Here is a 16,080-nt window from a genome sequence, read left to right on the forward strand (position 1 = left end):
TGGGTGGGGTTGGCCCCCCCCCCCCCCCCCCCCTGCAGAGTGCAGGGTGGCCCTGGATTCAGTCAATACACCTAGATCAGATGGGAGGGGTTGCTTCAACTGTGACAAGTCTGGTCATTTCAAGGCCAACTTCCCAAAGCTGAGCAACCCCAGTAAGCCTGTCAACCAAGTAACAGCTATGTGCAAACAGAAGGGAACCCTGAGCCACTCTGAGGGGTGTACCTGTATCTTCAGGATTACAGACTCAGAGGAGGTGACAGCTTCCCAGAGGGAGGAGATAAAAGTACACAGGAGAACCATCATCAGGGAAATGGACCCAGGGGCCACTGTGTCATTGATTAAAGCCCAAACATATGAGAGTGGCATGGGGGAATATTATAAAACCCTTTCACATTAATTCAGTGACTCGCAGTCAGAGCAAGAAGGCAGAGATGGGAGGTGAGGAAGCCTCCCAGAATCGGATAACCCTGTTGGCTATGGGGGTAAGAGGGACAAAAGAGGAATACCTCCTGAACAGTGGCACCCAGCCAGCCACTGAGGGATCTGACATCCCCGGGGAGAGGCACAGTCCATCAGTGGCAGAGAAAAGTCCTATGGAGGAAGAGACATCCCTTAGGGAAGCATCTGAGCTCCCCACTGATTGCCTAGCTGGGCAAGAGAAGTTTAAGCAGGAGGTTCTAGCAGACCCCAGCTTGAAAGAACTCTGATGGATGGCCCAGGAACAAGAAACTGAATTCACCCTGGATAAGAGAGAACAGGTAGTCTGGGATAAGGGACTTATTTTATCAGCTATGGGTATCTAAGAACCATGTCATGTCCTGGGAGCCCTATTGCCAGCTAGTGGTACCACATAAATTTAGGTAGCAGCTGCTTGCCATGCCTCATGACTTACCCTGTGCCAGTCACCTGGGCAGGGGGCCACACTTGCCAGTGGCTGGTTTTATTGGCTCAGGCTAGTCCAGAATATGATAGAATATTGTAGATCAGGTGGGACATGCCAGAGGATAGGCAAGAGTGGTGATAAGAGAAGAGGTCCCCTGCAGCCCCTCCCTATCATTGATCAGGCCTTCCAAAGAGTAGAGATAAGTATTGTGGGCCCTCTGAGGCATAAAACTCAGAGAGGGAAGAAATATATCCTAACTCTTGTGGATTTTATGACATGGTAGGACAGACCTGGCAGCACACACTAGACCCTGGCAACCATTGTCCCATCCATTCAATGCCCTACCCAGTAAATAGGAAGGTGCTGAAGGAGATAAAACATGAGCTCACCAACATGCAAAACCTAGGGGTAATACAGCCTTCAGCAAGTCTCTGGGCAAGCCCTGTGGTACTTTTTGAAAAGCAAGATGGGTCCATCAGGTTCTGTGTGGACTACAGGAAGACTAATGCAATCACCACCCCCGACGCTTACCCTGTGCCCAGGATGGACTTTCTGCTCAACACCCTGAGCCTAGCCAAGTTCATCTCTACTCTCAAGCTATCCAAAGTATTCTGGAAGATGGCACTGGATCTCAGTGCTATAGCCAAGTCTGCCTCTACCATGCTTTTGGGACTGTTTGAGTTCACAGTCTTCCCTTTTAATATGCACAGTTCTCCTGCTTCCTTTCAAAGACTGATTAATAACTTTCCACAAGGATTCAAGAAGTTTGCAGTGGCCTACATCAACAAGATTGCCATCTTCAGCTAGTTCCTGCCCACACCTTCCTGTGTGTTGTTCAGATTTCACCTTTATTACCAACCCTTGCAGCTCATCACTCTCTATTTCCAGCTGCTATTTCAAATAGATCCACTTCAAGATTATCTTCTATGAAACCTTTTCCTCTCATAGTTTTACCTTTAAAACTTTAGTTTAATAAATCTTTATGAGTCTCCTGCTTTCATATTACTGTTTCATTCTTCCATGCTTCCTACTACCTTTTCTCACTCCCTTGTAAACACTCTTACCAGTATAAACTTACAGAACACCATTTTTTTTTCTTCAGTCAAGCAGGCTATCTTTGCAGGTTCCACAATATATGGTTTTCAATGGAAGTGTGGGGAAATCAGAATTTCTAGGTCTTCGATGCATTTTCCTAGGCTCATTATGTGATTGGCTCCATGGCTTGCTCATTCTAAAAGTATGAAATGCTTGCTCTAATTTCCCATTTGTAAGATACATTATTAATTTAAAGATACCACTAAAAATAAGTTGTGAAGCTTAATACTTGTAACTGATTTAAAAATTCTCAGATGAATGGTTCTGTGCAAAGTACAGAATGCTAGTGTTTGTTTGTACAGCCCTGCATTATACAAGTAGTCTCAGGGTGTGCTTACACATTGCAGTTAGCACCTGCTAAGTAACAGCCAAACATTCCTTAAAGGGTTTGCAAGTGCTGAAAGCAGTGGCATGTTCAGGGTTAATACCTTCTGTAATATGCACTATATGCCTGCCCCACTTGCCAGCTCTAGCAGCAACATACACAACCACATTATAGCACAGCACACACACACATACACCGCTCAGCACATCTCCTGTTCTCTCTCCCCCATCCCTCACCCTAGTCCCAGACTTGTCTTTGGCTCCCACTGAGCATCATAGCTGGATCTCGCAGTGAAGAGTGGGAGGGAAGCCATTCTTGTCTGTGCAGTGCTGAGCAGAACCCAGGAACATGCAGCGAGCCCCCTGTCACCACTGGGGAGCAGCCAGAGGCTAACTCTTTATGTGTGCATGCACACATACACCCACACACACCTCCACCACTCATGTTCAAGTGTGTGCTGTGTGAATGCGTGTTGTGCATGCAAGGGAATGCGTGTTTTGTGCTGTGCACACACCTTTCCAGCCAGCAGCCTGGTAGTTTCTCTCCCTACTCACCAGCTGCAGCTCCTCTGTCCAGGTTGTCACTGTGGTGAGGGATGGGATGGGAGGCAGCTTCAGAGTCCAGGAGGACAGCTAATCCACCTGACCTGGGAACAATGCCTCCTGGGATGTTGAAGGACTATCAATTGGTTGTTTGATCTGTGAACAATGAGAAGTTAGGCTAGGTCAAACTGGTTAGCACACTTCAAAGATAACCCTCACTTTAAAAGGCGTAATTTTAGGATACCTAAAGGGCACTTAACACTTGTTAACAAGCATGAATGTGTGATCCTTCATGTTTTAAAAGCCCTTAACAAGGTTTAATTTTAACTTCTAATCTCACTCTCATTGATTTCAGTGAGATTTTTCATGTGAATTGTCACTAATGTGACTAAGGGCTACATTGTGTTGCTCTTAAGAATGGAAGCGTATTACATTGTGGAATGTATATTTTTTTTTTTCCTTCAAGAAGTGTATATTTTTCTTCAAGATGCCTATAAGGCTGTTTTACTTGGCCATTTCATTCTGCAGTCTGCTAACATGAAGTGATTCAAAACATCAACGCTCTTCGTTTCCCTTTCTTTTTTTAAAAATTACTGCATAATAGGTACCAGAGCATTTCACACAGCAGTAAACATTTCTTACGTTGTTTTGGCAGTTATGAGCCCAGGTGATATTATTGCCTCATACATGTTCCACTACTGGGAAGGTTATCACTTAATTAACCCTGATAATGTCAAAAGGAAATGCATAAATGTCAAGCCATTTCCAACAACTCTTTACTGGTGATAGCTCAGATTAAGGTGGTACACAATGTAAAAAATGCTTCTCTCAAATCCCTGGTTGTCTTTCCTCTTTTTTTTTTTTTTAAATCCTTTTCTTTTTCATACAGAATATTTTACCACAAATAGACCTTTAAAAAAATCATCCACAAGTTTAGTTAGTCATGCTTCTCAATTCATATTTATTACAAAAGAAAGTAATAAACATATTTTATTACAATTATATCTTTTCAGATAATATGATGACATTTTGAATTTCAGTTACATAAATAAAGGCCTAAATCTTGTGAGCATCACTCATGGCAGTGCTGTGCAGAAATCCTGAGCCAATTGTATACACGAAGCTCTGGATTGGAAACAGTAATAGTTATGTTGCTATTTACTGTAAGTATAGGTTTCAGGATCTAGGCAAATAACACTTGGAAGCAAGACTTTCCCAACACATACCTTGCCTATGCACAAGCCTCCTTTACATTTCATATAATACATCATCTGAGTTTTAAGTCAAGGTTGCTACACTGATGTCTTGTTATACACTCAAAATTGATTTTTAGTGGGACCAGCGATTATGTAAGTTTACTATTCAGCACAAGGAAGGGGCATCCCAATCTAGTTCTTAAGGAGGGATTTGAAGTTGCCATAAATGCTTAACAAGAGACAAACACCCGTTTCCTCTTCTACACTTCCTAAACAATCAGACTTCTTCAGACTGAACAGGCTGACATCTAATGTAGTGACAGGTTATAAAACTTCATAATATATTACATTCATCATTTTGAGGCATGATACATGCTGTGACATGTCAAGCTCTTTTGGCTTTGGTACTTTACCATATGCAAAATTTTATTTTTGAGTTGTCTCCTGTAAAATTACTTATTAAATTATGCATTTTTTAAAAACAGAAATACCCTATGTCCAAGATGCGCACATTTTCTTATTATCTGCAAATATGTAGTCTGTTTTACGACTTCCCTTTGTGACAAGATCAGTTAGGATATTGATTTGTTTGCAACAAGATGTTCTGTAGTTTTCAAAGAATTTATATAATAGTCCTATATTTTTAAATAGTTTGGTGTGGGGGAGGGGCAGGGGAGGAATTATCAAAGTCAAGTAGTCGCCAAATGACCATGGAAAATAAGTCCAACAAGATTTTATTAGCTACTGTACTATATGTATTGTATTGGTGCCAAAGTTAGCCTTTTCCTGCCCTAGGTAAACTAAAAAATATCCATACTACATATAGTTAACTATCTGTAAACATTTTGCTGCCCCTAATACTCTCTGCACTGAATGACACCCTGTTAGATGCTAGAGCAGTATGGCACCTTAGACACCAACTGGGTTCCACCTGGGGGGTTTTTGGCTTTTTTTTTTTTTTGTATTGTACAATTAGTCCTGGTTTTCACAGAGGGATCAGTGTATTCAAAACTGATTTTGTTGACCACTCCATGCATAGTCAAGGTTTGAAAACCAAACACCTAAAATTAAGTATCTAAGTTCCTTTAATCAAGAAAAGACCTGACTGTCAAACAGCAATAGCACCCCTAATTATGCTATTGCTGGTAGGTGCCCCCTGGCACTTCCTTTACCACCTGTACCCCACCAGGTCCCCCACTACCTGACCCTCAACTGCCCACCCCCCACTGATTTCTCCCCACTATCTCCCCATCACCTGCCCTCCCACACTACCACTGCTCTCCACCGCTTTCATCACCACAGTGGCGAGGGAGATTAATTTAAGATGACCCTCCAATTCTTTACATGGAAAATTATAACATTTATTCATTTTCCATGTATATAATCTAATTATGGGGTTGTATTAAATTCAGGGTTATCATGGATTGAAGTAAATATGGTACCCATCACTAAATATCATATTAGGATATTATAACTCATGATATGGTATAGAACAAGCATTATACAATGTTGCCAAGATTTTTGCGTATACACCTCAAATGCATCTTGTGTATTTTAAAATGGAATCATGGTTTTAAGCTATCATTTTCATCTTACAAAAGAACCAGAATAGAAAAAGGTAAAAAATTAAAAGCTACCCCCCCAAAAAAAGTCAGAGGATCTTGGTACCAGGAAGAATACTATAGTCGAGTTTAATACTTGGCATTACAAAGCCAATGACACTCCCATATGACACTGAAAGAATTACAAGAGGTTACTATAACCTCTAGGGCTGCTGCTCAAGGTCTTAATTTTCTATTCTATAATTTGTTATGAAGATCTGTAGCTAAATAAAGCATGTCTAATATGTTGGAATGAGAGCCTACATTTATAAAAAAAAAGTCAGAAGAATAATATAATAAAAACATATTTCTATCTTGATTGGCTACTTGGATATCTCATAGTATCCAAATTCGCTACTATTTGATCTGACAAAAATCCTATGCGAGAGCAATATAATCTTATTTTAAAAGTACAGAAAGAATCTGAAGAGAACTACTTGTCCATGGACTATTAATTTTCTTTTATCATATAAAGGAAGGATCAGCAGAATCAATCAAATGTAAAAAGTAATTTGCAACCACAATACAGGGCTTAAAAAAAACAAAACATATGGTAGATCAAATATAAACGTAGTGACCTCATATCACAGAGACAGAGAACCAATGATTTCCTTTGAAATAAATGAGTATTGAAGGTGCTCCATGTCTCTGTCAGGAAATGAGTTAGTGTCTAATTTTAGGAACATAAGTGTGAAAGTTTTGAGTTTCAGTCTTTCCAAACAACAGAATGCAGGCTGAATTTCTAACCCTACTTTTGTTTGGCAGCTGCCATGAGGTTAATACTGCCTTATGAACATGCAAAATGCCACCTTGATACTTGAGCATAAGTATAAGCAGCCAAGACATCATTTGTGAACTTTAAGCCTGTTTGTTAGAGGTAAAATTCATGGCAAATAATGTCAAAATGGAATTCCATACGCAGGCTATGATTATTTTTTAAGTTGATACTTTATTACTTGTCCCATTCACAGTTGTACTACAGAAGTGAGATGAATCTGGAGCTCAACTGTTATCAGAAATAGAATGTGTGCATTTTAAAAGGGAGCCTTGGGAGAGGAATAAGAGATTAATAATATTTTCTTCCCCTTTAGATTTTTCTTCTGGATATCTTGAGGGAAGTAAATAAGAAGTGATTTTTGTAGAAGAATAAAACAGAAGGATTAAGAAGCTGGGAACTCCGCACCACATTTCTGTTGAATATTCTCACTTCTGTTCACACAGTGTCATAAAACTAAGTTGACTAATGCCATTTACTAAGTGGCACCGACATTTTAATTGATCTCTTCTTTTCCACTTAAATTTTTATAGGGTTTTTAGATAATAGAAAGAAAAATGAAATTTGTCCCTGCTGTGGTGGTAGTGATGGTGTTGTAGTAAACCCCTTTGGGAGTGGGTTTGGGTATATAGCAGTGGTGACTCAGTTTCCCTCGATAGTACCTCAGTTTAACACGTGGGTACAAACAAGTGTGATTTATTTTCACACATAAGTACCCAAACAGCAAGCTGTAACCCAGTATGGAAACCTGATAACACAATTACCACTTTGAACAATGCAAGTTAGAGCCCACATCAAGTAGTCTCATAAGGACCCTCCAGGCTGAGAACCTTCATCTTGTATATGTCCCAAGCTGGCCCAGATGGCACAAGGACTTCCACTGCTCCACAATTACATTGAGCACACCTAACTTCTGCAGCCTTTTCAGTGCTATTCTCTCAGTTCCTGCTGGGATCTCCTTTGTGGGGAAATTGATCCTTCTCCCAGCTGCACTCAGACCAGACTCTTCCAGTCTCCCTGGGACTTCTTTCAATGGTGCTTGGAGCATATCAAGGAACAAGACCTGTCCTCTGCTCTAATTGTGCTGGGTCCAAGTATAATGGCTCCCATGTTGCAGCCCCTCTTTCCCAGTTCTACTTCTGCTAGCTCTCAAAGCAGCCCAGGGGCTGCAGTTCAAAAACATTAACCCCCATTTTTCATTTTTGCAGGATTTTCATAGCCCTGGCTACTCCCTCTTCTATTGGCTGGAGGTAACTTCCTGCCAGCTCCCAAGGCAGGTTGGGATCCCTAGTTCAACCCAGCTACCTGGTTCTAGCTTTCCTGGTTTTGGAATGGTTCCACCTCTTCCTGTTTAACCTTTTGCAGCCCAGGGGTGCAGCTTACATTAGTATCATTGACTTTGTCATCCTGGGTGTAACCATAAACTGCATTCAGCTGGAGGGCTTGGTGGCAACATGTTGGGGCTGCTTGGGGCCAGATAGCTTCTACAAAATGCCACAATGTTGCAACCTCCAAAGTAAGGCAAGTATAGGGTGCTTCAAAACCCCAGCTCTTACTGCCTTGTGGGCATTCTTTTGTTGGAGAAAGGGCATCGCCCTGACTGAAATGCCGTTGCTGAGGCATTACGAATTAAACAGCAGGTTTTATCTGTTGCTATCTGGCAAAAGCTACTACCATCACACCACTGAATGTCTGCATTTGGTGTGGCCTTTGGATTCCCCCTCAGTGGTCTAAAGGGGGATGGTAAGTCTCTTGGGTAGCCTCCACTGCTCTATATTCTTGCCTAGGTGTTCCCTTTGAAGGTATTGGCATGATGGTCACAGGACTCCATACAAGGGAATTCATCAGGCACCTGACTAGACCTCTTACATGTACACCATGATCCATGCTTATCATCATTATTGCTATTATTATTATTATTATGGGATACATGTACAGAAATATATAAATGGTGCCAGTAAGAGTTACCATTTACTAAGAGAGCTATTGTTTAATCTAGGATATCTTTAAAGACGAGTGAATTGTTTAGAGCATTTTATTTTGCAAATTTTTCTTCCTTGTTCTATTTTTTTTTTTCCAAATGTGTAATCCAAGTTATTATATTTTACACATTTCTCATTATTAAGAGAACACTTCTTTCTTAATAATTACAATGACTTATTCCTACCATGCAAATTGTTCACCAACAATGCACTATTAAAAATAAATAAATAAATAAAAAAAAATTGGGCACCATTTTCAAATGGTTAATTTATGTGCTCTGAAAAAATCAAGTAAATGAGTACCAGTTTCTAGACTAGCTACTTTTAATTATATATTTGAAGCTCACTTTTCACAGCATCCTGCAAATTTTGCTTAAAATGAACTGTTTTGATCAACTGCCCTGCAAATATATCTTTGTGTAAAAGAATATTTGTGGAAAATACTAAGCAGAAACAGCAGCAGTTGGAACATATTCTAAGCAGATTTGCAAACATGCTCAGATGACAATGAAGTGAAAAAAGGTGTCTTGCTGATTTTTTTTTTTCTATTTTTTCTAATTAACAATAATAGACCATGAGCTGCAGATTTTTTGTACCCTCCAATTTTTTCCAAAGTTTTAGAATCTTTGTATTGTATTACTCTCTCTATATATTATATTTTATATTAGCGTAATATATTATATTATATATCCAAAGACTTATCTTTCCAAAGGGTTATAATCAACTGCCAAACTTTTTTCAAATATGTGGACCTAAAGTATATACAGTATTAAGTGCTGGTGAAGCCAAAGCCTCCTGATATCAGAGTTTCTACAAAGAGGCATGACTAGGAATGTCACCCCTTAGCCTTCTTTTAGTCAGACTGAACAAACCCAGATCCTGAAGACGCTCCTCATAAGTCCTGTCCCCCAGGCCCTTGATCATGTGGGTGGCCCTTCTCTGCACCCTTTTGAGCTTGTCCACATCCTTCTTAAAGTGCATTGCTCAGAAATGGACACAGTGCTCCACCTGTGGCCTAATGAATGTGGAACAGAGGGGGAGAAGCATTTCTGGATCTACTGGCAACACATATTAATTATGTAACAATGATTAAGCATTTCTAAATTAGAAATGCCATGGGACTCTTCAGTCTGGAAAAGCGCAGGCTCAGGGGGGACCTGGTAGCCACCTGTAAGTACACAAAGGGTGTTCATCAGGATCTGGGGGAACGTCTGTTAACCAGAGTGCCCCAAGGTAAAATAAGGACCAATGGTCATAAACTTGTCCAAGACCATTTTATGCTGGACATAAGAAAACATTTCTTTACTGTCTGAGCCCCTAAGACCTGGAATATACTCCTTCCAGAAGTCATGCAGGCACCTCCTCTGGACTCATTTAAGAAATGTTTGGATGCTTATCTTGCTGGGATCCTTTGACCCTAGCTGACTTCCTGCCCCTGGGGCAGGGGGCTGGACTTGATGATCTTCAAGGTCCCTTCCAGCCCTAACCTCTATGAAATCTAAGTTTTAGACAAATCCTGCCCTGCCCTGCCCAAAAATTGGTTAGTCTCTAGAGCAGTGGTGCTCAAATCATCCAGTCCCACAGGCCAGATGAGTGACATGGGCCTGGTCCACAGGCCTTTTGCATCACCTTTGGCTACAACATCTAGCACATGGGTAATCCCACAGGCCAGATAACAAGATTCTGCAGGCTATATCCGGCCTGTGACCCAGTTCTTGCTCAGTTCTGCTCTAGACTGACTGATTTGTGACAAGTAGACATGGAAAAGCTAAGGAAGGGATGGAGGAAAATATGGCATTAAGAGGTCTTAAAGTAAACAAAAGACTTAAAATGAATATATGGTTGTAAATATATAAAGATTATATATAAGCAACATGTGATATTACCCATGTAATATTTGGAAGAGCTTTCTACTTTTGCAGCTCTACAATTCCAATGAAAAATGCACTTTTTCATTTTATTCTTCCCTTCAGTTTCTGTAGTGGATGTGGAAGCAAAGATGGGTTGATGGTATGGGTTTCTTCCTTCAGCCCTGATACAACTTGAGAACAGGGGCTATTGAAGTCAGTGGAGTTAAAGAGACATTCTCAAAAATGTCCATTCTATGAGTTGGGTATTGCTAAGCATAAAGATCCCTTTTGCTGCATTCTTCTGACCAAGTTACTATTCTGGCAGCTTCAAGCAAACTACAATAAAAACAATTACAAGAATGACTGTACAGCACCAAAATGTTTTCCCAAATGGAGGGAATAATTTTTGGCTACATACAATAGATTTACTGCTGCAGTGCCTGTACAGAGTAGATTGAAATAGCTAGATTAGGCCATGAATTGATTAATATATCTTTTCCATTGATCCAGTAGTCCATCAAGTGCCACTCCATATTCTAATTACTTATGTAACAGAGTATACAATTAGCCTATGGATTATTAAACTATATCTTTAAAAGCAATGTCACATGCCCACATTTGGAAAAGCACTAAATATATGTAAATAAGTATAACAGCAAATGAACTAGGGTTTTATAAATGCACTTGGCAAGAAAGATGCATAAAGAAATAGTCTGGATGTTGCAATTGTTGTGGAACCCAAAAGGCCTACAGAAGAAAGAGATGCTGACATCATGGTTTTTCTGATTTCTTCAAAAAGTTTCTTTTTTTTTTTTTATTGGTGTTATGGTCATAATATGCTAACTGCTATGTAGATGTTGAAAGATAAGAGGCTTTTTTTCTTTTTCTTTTTTTTTTTTTTAAAACACTTTGGGAATCAGTCCCATAAACTTCAGCTGCATAAAAGCTTGTTATTTTGATACTAATCATCAAAATGCAGGAGAGAAGGAAGGACCAACAACAACCACCATAATGACTAAAAAGCAGCATATGAGCACTGTCTTGTAAAAAGTCCTGTAGTTTTACATAATTTCTCTCTCTCTTATTTTTACAATGGTCAAGGACCAGGTTGCAGTTTTCTTTTTCTGCATGCCACAGTTGTTCCAGTTTTTAAAACCAGTTTTGGCCATTTTGAAAGCAGTTTATAAGCACTGAACTTCTATCGTATTACACATTTGAACCAGTTTCCCATCACTCATAATAGTTGGTATGTAATTTCTGTCCCTAGTCTTAGAGTAATCAAGAAAAATATTACCAGGGTATAACAGGGTTACCTTCGCAGCCAGGTCTCCACCTCCAGTCTTCCTCTGTCTCTCAGCAGTCTGCTTACTCCACTCACCTGCCACACCTTGATGAAAATAAAGTTCAGCTAATACTTGAGCGGGAGGTATTACTTACCTTTTGTACACCCGGATAACTAGGGCTATAAGTGCAAGTTCCAACCACCCCTGTAAATGACCCATGCCTTGTAAATGCTCCACTGTGTATTACCTCTCCAGCCTAGGTCCAGAGCAAATTGGGAACACAGTTGTAGCTCTACCAGACTACCCCAGAGGGTCACTGTCACACCACCCCTCTCTCACCAGGGTCCCATTCACTCCGCTGGCTCTCACCAGCCTCTTTCATGCTGCCCTCTCTCCTGGGCCACACTTATACCACCCTGCCACTCTGGCTTCGGGCTTGTCTCTCCACACCTCTGTTGCCCTGTGGGGTCAGGCCAACTCTCAGGATCAATATTGCAATGTTAGACAGGAAAATGTGACAATTGCACATATACAAAACACACAAATCAATTAGGTGCATACACGCACACACACTACCAACTCAGGCACATACACATCCAAACCAGCCTAGGCATATGCATACCTATCCCATTCAAGCGCATGCACTATACACCCCAAAAGTTAGACACAGATCACTAATTCATATACAATGCACACAATGACATACACATACACACAGGTAAGTTCCTAACTTGGATGGTACAGTGTATATGTGTGTGCTTGGGGTACCTGGGATACCTGGGGGGGTGGGGGGGAAGAGACAGAGACAGATCATCCCCGGCAAAGTCTGTCAGGCATCTCCTGCTGCCCTCACCTGAAAGTTTGCTCAGCGACTCTACAACTATTAGCTTACTTTACTCCTGGCCCCTCACCAGGCTTCCATCTCCCCACTGGGCCTCTTCCTCTATCCAATGCCCCTCTCTCTTTCAGGGTCTCTCTATCCATCACCCCTAGGCTTGACCCTGTTGGTTGGGCACAGCTCCAGGTCCTGTCTCTAGCCTGGACTCTGCCTGAAGGCTCCCAATGAGCCTGGGCTCCCCCTGCTCTGCTGGAACACCACCAGAGATGTGGGGCTGGGGTGATAAGGCACCCTTTCCCACCTTTCACCAGGGAGGTAACTGGCCTGGCATTTCACGGGTGCTCCCACACCACTAAGAGCCCCACCAGGCCACCCTTCCCCGGCAGGGTGCAGTATCACATCTTACCCAGGACAAAACCAAGCCTCTACCTCCCCATTGCCCCTTTCCTCACCTCCAGATCCCTGAGCAGAATCTCAGTCAGCTGATGTTGCTGTTTCCCTTACCAGCAGCTAACTGCCCTCTCTATATAGTTGGTCTGCGTTTGAAAATGGCTGCCGCAATCAGCCACCAGGTGGCTGCCTGTTCCAGTCCTTAAAGTGGCAGGCACAAAGGTACACTGCCACACAAGGACGTGATAATTTGTTGGTTGTGGGAATAAAAAAAAAGTAGTATATTTTATAGATGAGGAAGAAAGAGACAGGATTTACTAAAACTCGTTTGAAAAAAAAAGAATATGAAAAGATGAAAATGATACAAAAGATGAGAAATTGCTAAACTGAAAAAGTTATGGAACTAAGCACAATGCTAAGAAGGGAGGAGGGGTAGACTGTAGCCATCTTACTTTCTAAACTGACCACATACTTCCAAATGAATTTGAAGAAACGTCTAATTTAATTGTTTGAATATTGGCTTCCAGATATATTTACATTTGATCGTATTATTTCCAAATCCATTTTCCTTTACAATGTAAACATCATTTCCTGAATCTTATTTTTAAAATTACATTGCCTTTCTGTCCCACGCTGTAAAAACAGTATTTTTCCCAGAGATATATAAGAAACACATTCAGTTCATCTTGTATGATTTAGTAATCAGTTCACATTACCCAATTCAGTATTCAAATACACCTTATAACAGGTATTATATCTAATGCCAATCTGTTTCTGAAATTCAGTATACTGGTTGTTACATGTCCTTTTATCCATGAACGATTTTTATCTTCAGCAATTATAGACTAGGATCATTTCCTAAATTGAATAAATAACTCCAGGTTTGAGAGAAACCAACATTTATAAACCATAATGTAAGTCCTAAATTATACAGACATTTTAGCTTTCATTTCTCTGAAAAAAGAAGATGGAGATTCACTTGGCCTAAATTTAATGAGTTTTACTGAGCACTTACTTTGATGAGTAATGCTAACTGCCACCACCTTTACGGTTTAGTGTTATATTTGGTAAAGAACCTGTGCTACATTCTTACCTGCCTTAAACTCTCATAGTTTTCTTACCAGGTCATATTTACATTGTGTTTATAAATAAATATAAAAGTAAATAAATTTGCATAGATATTTAATTAATATATTAATACATTTAATACTCTGAATGTCATAGCAGCATGTGCATGTGCGCGCATGCGCACACGCATGCACGCACGCACGCACAGTTTGTAAAGCAGAAGTATAAACAGATTAGAACAGGAAATGAACCAGATTATCACACCAGCATTCTGAACTGTATCTCAGTGAAACAGCAGAAAGAATTAAATGGAAAGAATAGAAGTACCCAGGACAGAAAATGATGTGGCTGCAACATCCTTGTTCTGGTTATATTACCTTCAAATACAGTCAGACTGCAGGTGTATGCTCATACTGGAAGGATTAACTTTAAGACTTTGGCTGTAAAACTATTAATAGTGAAATGATTTAAAAAAAAACCCATGACATTTCAAATTGTCAAAGTTGCTTCTATTTCACAGGATTCAAAACAGAGTTATTTTTCAGGTTTTTGAATATTTTTAATATATTTTCAGTAGTAATTTTGAACAAAATAATTACTGAAACAAAACAGTTATCTAAATGGTACTGTTTACTGAGACATGGTTTGGGAAAAGAAGACAAAGGGAAAAAGGAGGATGCATGATTTTAAATTTATTATTAATCATTTGCATTACAGTAACAGTAATGGGCTCTAATTGGGGATAAGGGTCATTTCTTACTAGACACTTTTCAAATACAGAGCAAAAGATTAGTTGCTGATTTGAAAAATGCACAGGGTGAGGAGTCCAAAGAGAAGATGCAAAAAAACCTGTTTCAGAGGAAAAGACATGTTTTTGCTAAGAATGGCAAGATTATATAAAGAGCCCAGGACTCCTTATTAAATGAATAGAGTGGTGAAAGGGGTAGCTTCTAAATTAACTAAATAAGTCCATAAATGTTTTTTTTTATAAATAAGGAAGACAGTTTCAAATTGCATATTGAAATGGAGTTGAAACACTAGAATTGCTTAAGGTGAAGTTGAGAAAAAGGAAAAGATTGTGTGCAGGTTGAGGCATATAGAGAAATTATGTTTTGGGAAGGATTATAGAGGAGGATGTTACATTAATTCAAGTAATCAGAGAGTTAAAAAACAAATGAAAAATCAAAAACCCTCCAGGTGTGGGCTTTAGAAGAGATGGTAGGAGATGAGCAAAGAATGTATGTGGTGACAGGCAGTTTCACAGACCTTTAAGAGATATGGAAGAAAAAGAGAGGCCAACAGGATGAAGATTGCAGCTTGGTTACAGGAGCAAAATAGGTTCATAGTTGAGGATGTGTGCGTTGCCTAGAAGCACTGTGATCTTAAGGGTCAATTTATTTGCAGAACACTGAGATGAAACCAAAAGACAAGGGATTTTCTTTTCCTGCAAAGTGTGTGTGAAATGATTCCCACAAGGTAGAAAAGTTAAGTTGGCTGTAAATAATGACATCAGGCCTTGGATACAAGTTGTATGTAATAATCTAAGTAAATATTTACTGCTCTTGCCCCTCCCAAGGCAGTCACAGTTTATTTTCACAGTGTTCACAGATGGCTTCATTCATGACACCACTGGTAATAGCCTATGATTCCTTTCCCCCCTGATACTTGGTTTCAGCTGTTTTAATGAGAGGTAGCAGGAGTTTGTCTGACAAAGTATGTAACTGTAACCAGCTGTCATCAATCTGTGATCAGTTTTTCCCAAGTTTAAAATTTTCTGAGAGCACATGTTTATCTTTTGTTTATGGAAGCAGATGCCCATGATATATTTTTCACTATAAAGCTATGAACCAGTGACTGGGGAAAGAGCTGAGACTCAAGTGAGTATTGATTTTTGGATGTATGAATTTTTGAGTCCCCAGTCTAAGATACTTTAAGAGGGCTTGTTCTTCAGAAACTGTTAAGGGCCTGCTGTCTGAAAACTAGGCCTTCATTAGATATTTTGAACAGGCTTCATACAAATTAATGCAATCAGAATCATGAGACATTTCTGAAAATCTTAACCAGTCATCAGTTTAGTTATAGGTTCCCAGATCACAATAACTTATAACCTAGTCTTTTGCAGATACCATATGATCTCCTAGCTAAGGCATATACAGTTCCAACAATCCCAGTTTCTGAAACTCAGGAAGGAACTGATACTTAGAATTAACCCTAATGTTGTCCTTAGCCAACTCGAACCATATTTGCCCCCC

The 16,080-nt window shown here is 40.0% G+C and overlaps 1 long non-coding RNA gene across 1 annotated transcript in view; it reads right to left on the reverse strand.

The window, feature by feature from the left end:
• LOC102386955 overlaps window positions 1–12,881 on the reverse strand; it is a 15,672-nt gene extending 2,791 nt beyond the window's left edge. Inside the window, exons 1-3 of the long non-coding RNA XR_324994.1 lie at window positions 12,823–12,881; window positions 11,563–11,636; window positions 2,858–3,001 (exon numbers count right to left, since the gene is read on the reverse strand). This is a non-coding gene — a long non-coding RNA (uncharacterized LOC102386955). The remainder of the gene's footprint in view (window positions 1–2,857; window positions 3,002–11,562; window positions 11,637–12,822) is intronic.
• Between the last annotated feature and the right edge of the window lie 3,199 nt (window positions 12,882–16,080).

The sequence above is a fragment of the Alligator sinensis genome, unplaced genomic scaffold, assembly GCF_000455745.1.
Source record: "Alligator sinensis unplaced genomic scaffold, ASM45574v1 scaffold577_2, whole genome shotgun sequence".
In the NCBI taxonomy this organism is placed as follows: Eukaryota; Metazoa; Chordata; order Crocodylia; family Alligatoridae; genus Alligator; species Alligator sinensis.